This window comes from Brachyhypopomus gauderio, chromosome 13 (assembly GCF_052324685.1).
Source record: "Brachyhypopomus gauderio isolate BG-103 chromosome 13, BGAUD_0.2, whole genome shotgun sequence".
Lineage (NCBI taxonomy): Eukaryota > Metazoa > Chordata > Actinopteri > Gymnotiformes > Hypopomidae > Brachyhypopomus > Brachyhypopomus gauderio.
In genome coordinates, this window is record NC_135223.1 from 3,373,203 (window position 1) to 3,379,212 (window position 6,010).

A 6,010-nucleotide genomic window follows, 5' to 3' on the forward strand; every position below is an offset into this window, starting at 1 on the left:
CGACGTCATTGCGCGGCGAGATGCACGCCGGGAAGGGATGTTATTGTACCGCCGTCGCTGGTCGTCGCGACCAGAGACCGTATATATATGTATATAAGCCAGAAACAGCAGTGCGTATACGCCAATACAAAGAAAAGTCTTAACTTGTCTTGTTTCCTTGAGTATCAATTACCAGCTTGACGTCTCATGTTCACAAGTGGACTTGTTGTCTGTTGAGTCGTGGCATCTCACTCTTCTTGAAGGGCCCTCAGGTCATTGAGGTTCTGGGGTCCAGAGGTACGAGCCTCTACCTGGTGACTCAGCATGTTTTCTATGGGATTCAGGTCTGGAGAAAGTGCAGGTCGCTCCATTTGAGGAACCCCCGTCTCTAGCAGCCGTTCCCTAATGATGTGACCTCGATGATCTGGAGCATAGTCATCCATGAAGATGAAATTAGTCCTGTGTTGTTCATGCAGAGGCACAATGAATGGATTAATGATATTCAAGTAGTATATGTGTGTCACTGTACCATGCACAAAGTGTAGGGCAGTTCTGTATTGACTAGACACACCTGCCCACACTGTAACACCACCACTATAGGCTTGTCATTGGCGGCAACAGTGGCTGATGCAGTGAGCTCTTCTTGACATCTCCTACATCATCGGCGGCCATAATTTCTGCTCAGCATAAACTGACTTTAATTAGTGATCACCACTGAGGCCCACTGGTCCCCCGTCCAGAGTAAATGCTCCCTGGCTCACACAAGACGATGACACATCCCGTTTAAATACCAATTCTAATTGAACCAGGAAATGTATTGGTTGATTCATGGGTCAAACACCTGTTGTGGATCTTGCCATTAAACTCCTTGTTAGAGAACAGCAAGTTGTAGAAAAAGTACTGAAACACTGAATATTTGGACATGTGCATTCAAAGGTTTAGAAAAGGTCACATTAAGTTCACTTGTAAAAGTAAACTGCATTTCATGTTCATCCTGAAATTTCACCCAAGTATCCGTAACTGTTTGTGAGTTATATGTATATAGTGTGTATATTTTCATTCCTTTCATTTTGTTTCGTACGTCGTGGTTTGCCCCGCCCCTCGTTATTGGTTTCATGTTTCTGTCTTACTCCCATTTTTAGTCTGTGCATATATGCCCTGTGTTCAGTTAGTCTTGGCTGGTCTTTGTTTGTATTCACAGCCCTGTAGTAAGTGTGTTTATCCTCTGTTCTCTGGTTATTTATCTCTTGGTGTTAATCATTTGTCTCTCTCTGAAACAACTGACATTAAACCTGGACTGTTTGATTGACTATGATTCTGAATTTGCGTGCAATAAATCTCACTCTTCTCAGCATTTGTGTCGGCCGTCTAATTGCTCTGCGCCTTTGGCATTACACTGAAACAATATCAAGAGCCTAAACAGATCAAACCCGAAAGCAAGAATCTGTTCAACTGCCAGAACACTGACTTTTCTACTCACTCTCTCCGACTAATGTGATGCTCAGTGCTGAAAAACTATAGCATTTGTTACTATTTGACTTAAGGCAAAGTTTGTTGACCTTTGAAACTCAGTGGGGAACCGTCAGGGCCCTCTACGCATTCTCAGAGGGCCTAAAATATTATTAAAACATAAATATATATAATATATATAAATATATATATATGTGGGAGCCCAGGTTTAATGGTCACGGTTCCCCACTGCTGAAACTGCATCTTACGCTAATTTACTTTAGGAGATAGAGAACGCTGATCTTACATCCAGACATCTATCAAATTAATAATTATTGATGTATGTTGTATCATTTATTGTCATAATTATTGTTGTTTAGGAATATTTAGGGTGTTCTTAAACAGAAATGTACACAATCAGATATATCGCACTTTAATAAGACAATGGTGCTTTAAAGTTTAACTTTTTATAGTTACAAACAAGTATTGTTCCATTGAAGTTCATGTTTGGTCATTGAAAGTCGTTATTGAAATGATGTGTAACTACTTTAAAAAGCTCATGTTAAAAAGCATTAAAAACTTTTTTGTCAGGTTTAGGGGCTCTACTTAATTAAAAAATATCATAAAGTATTTGAAAAAAGAATAACATAAAAATATGAATAATAATCTTAATAATGTGTTTGTTTTTACCTTTTTTTTCTCTTTGGATGTACTGTTTTTTGTTTGCTAGTAATAGCTTATAGGCTGTTGGTTCTGATGTTCCACAATGTATGACAGTGCATTGTTTTGTAGCTCTGCTCCATTAGTGTGTTCATCATCACAGTGGTTGCAGCAACATCATGAATTTCTTATGCATTATGGTTGTGGAGGTTTAATACTGTTAGGACACATAATTATTGATGGTCTTTTTGTGCAATTACAACTGCATATGTCTTTAGTAAAGGTGTTCCACTGTTGTAGAATTGGGGCTTGCGAGGATTGCACTTGGGGGAGGGGGATGTGGGGGTGTCCATGCAAATACACAAGGACCCAATCCAGAGTGAAAAAAGACAACCGAAAAAAAACCCCACAAATCACCTCTGAAGGAAATGTTCACAACAGAATTCTGGACATTGTTTCTTCCATGAAACCCACACTTCTAAAGCTGTGGTAATAAAGATTACAAAACTATTACTTATTCTGGATTACATGGGGCAAACTTCAGCTTAACCACAGCCCTCATGACCTATCCAGTGAGCTTAGAATTACAATAAGTGATAATCTAACCCCTTGGTTGGTTAATTAATATATTAATAGGCTAGCTGACTACTTCCTTGCCAGACCTCGTTGCTGGCTCTCAATTGGGGTTTGGGCCTTGTGAATTTGCATGACATTATGGGAGTGGAGCAGGTGGGTTATGTAACTCCCAGGTAAAGAATCCCGGACACTGAAAGGCTCTGGAGATATTAGACATCCGTTGGTTTAAGTGAGATCACATTACGCTCAACATGATCAGATCTCTATTACAAGCAAATGAACAGCAATGTCAGTAATGACTCCACGTCGTGCTTCTCTGTTCTGCTATGAAGAAATAGCCTGTTTATGTGTGTCATGCCGTAACCGTTACCAACATATAAAGATTTTAATGCATTGTTTTTCAAGGAAATTGCTTTGTTAGGTAATTAAGGATCTAATCAAAAGATATGGAGTTATTTATAAACAAGTCCTGTCTTCAACTAGTACAATCAAATCAAGTAACTGCTTGTGTTTTACAGGGTCACACACACACACACACACACACACACACACACACACACACACACACACACACAAACACAGCTGATCAAATCAACTGTGCAATGTGATTTGAGTCCCAACTCTCTAAAGATGTTTTAAACAACTCTGGACAACCTTGCTTCTCCTCCTCATGTATTTTTGATTACCACAAATTGTGTTTTTTGCAATTTTGTCACAGAGAGCTCAAAAAGGCACGCCACTCTTTCTCATTTGAAGCAAAAAGCCTATACTGAAGGACAACTTTTCCATTTTTGAGTATGTTTTATGCACACCTGCTCCTGGGGCTTTTTGGGCTCTAGTAGATCCCTAAACAACAAAACAAAAAGGATCCATGAGTCAGGAGGCTTCAGGAGTGGGATGGAGGGAGACCTGAGCATGATGGAGTCGTCAGACCACTGGCAGTGCCGTTTGGTGTCCTGCATGGTAACAACATGAGGCAAGAAGCCCATCCCAGCAGCATACAGTAAGGCAGCCTGTTTTTTTGGTTACTTTGTCCGGTTTGTTTGACTGCCAACCCATGAGATGTTTTACTCTGGGTCTGTGTGGCAGAAAACACATGTGCTGTTATCAGCTTCGTCATCTGGTACACCGAGACGTCTCGCAGCACCTTTGAGCTTTACGTTTTTGTTAATTTGCTACGTCTAGGCCTGATGGAGTCGTACACATCACGTACATCTCGCGTACATCTCACGTGCATCTAGTGGTAGGAACAGAGCGCTCCACACAAACCTGCCATTCGACCCGCCTGCAAGCTCATTACCACCTGCACTAGCTCACCTGCTCACCTGCACTAGCTCACCCATCACAGGTGCAGCGTTGCCTGCTATAAGACTCGTGTGGAATCTCATCATCATACACCAGGTGCTTCAATTTTATCCGGCTCCCCACCCGAACGTTTTTCACTTTCTTGCATGTGCTATCCTCTCCCTTGGGATGAGGATCACCTGCAGGTTTAATCCTCCCTGTAATCCTCCTCCTGACCACCTAACCAATACTGTAAACTTCTAACTCTCATACTGGCTAACCAGTGGTGGACCCATATTCCTAACTCTGCCTTTCCAATCCACTGGAAAAGGACTCCCCTGATAGCTTAAACACTTGAAGCAGTTTTTCCCCTCATATGTTATCTTTTTACCCTCTAAATATGTCTATTTTTAGTCTTGCTAATATGTAGTTCATCTTTGTCTCTTTTGCTTATGATTTCATTATGCAGTTCAGCCCAGCGGAGGAAAGATTCCCTCTGGAGACTTGGTACTTTTCAAGGTTTCTTCCTCATGCCATCTCAGCAAGTTTACCCTTACCAGTTTTGCCATAATTAGGCCATTCTATACTTTAGAATCTTGTGCGCCATGTGTATTTAATATGTCACTCTGTGTAACTAGAAGCTTGTATTAACAATGGTCTAAAAAGGCCTCATTTAACCAGTGAAATATTTCCTTGATGTACCAAGAGACATCCTTGACTAATTCCATGCCTCTCCTGCCATTATGAAAGAAACAGATGTTTTAGCCTATTTTTTTAGTAAGAAATAGTAATGTAAAATTTACATCTGTAATTACAAAGAATCCAAGCATCCCTGTTCAGATGAGGAGATCTATTATTCTCCCTTCCACTTCCTGTGACTCAAAAAGCTCCACTCAGGCTGAAGCTCTTTGTGCGCCGGTGAGGAGTGAGTGTGGTTTGGTAAACCACAGCTTACATAACGTGAGCTTCTCAAAGGATACGCTGCATTGTTTGCAGCCCTACAATACGCCACTGAGACCCAGCCAGAGAGAGAGATAGAGAGAGAGTGAGAGAGAGAGAGTGAACTTAGAGTTCTCTCTGTGTGAACACAGAGAGAAAGAGAGTGAGAGAACAGAGAGAGGGTGAATACAGAAGGAGGGAGAGGGGGAGTGAGCACACTTTTGAGAGAGGTTGCACTCAGAGCAGCCGGATAGGTAAACACTCAGTGCCAATAGGAAAACCCTGCCGACCGTATATTTCCCCCTCACACCCAGGGGGCCATCCCTCCTACAGCCAAGTGCCAAAGGCACCATCTGTTAGGATAAAAATGGACTGTAAACTAGAGGCTAGCACACACACACACACACACACACACACACACACACGGCATATCTATGTGAATCAGATAAGGCTACTCATTTAATATTTAATCTTAGTCATGACAAGCCATGGGATCTACTGTAATGGAGCTCACAGACACAGACAAAGCTTTCTAGATATATTCATCAACAGCCTGGCTGGATAATACTAATGTGAACCCTTCTGAGATTTTAGTATTATGTAAATTATGAATTACATAAAAATGATGCATAATTCATTTGTTAGAAAACCATATTGTGTATATGAGGGCATATTTATTATTCAAAGAATAGTCCATATGGTTTCGGCTCGTATTAATTTAAAATAACAACATGTCTGTCTGGTCACATTCATACCTTGAACGTCCCATTTCTCAAATGGATCCATTTAAATAAATCATAGGAAAACATGAACAAAGCAAGTTTCTATTGGTAGTCAGGTAGTTGGTACAGTAAGTCTATATTTTTTTTACTATTATTTTACAATTCCATTTTATTACGAACGCATATTAATGCCATGGTGACGCACTGAAAACGTGTCCGTTAGCCAAAAGGGCAGGAGAGAAAGACTCTTTTGCGCATACGGATTTTGCATTCCTTTGAAAAATATCCAACTGTAATTCCAACTGTCACCAGCAGATGGAAACAAAACCCTTTAAATTACAATAAGCTGCTGAAAGCTGTTCTGTGATGCCTTCAGCAGGTTTCTTATAAATGTAACATAG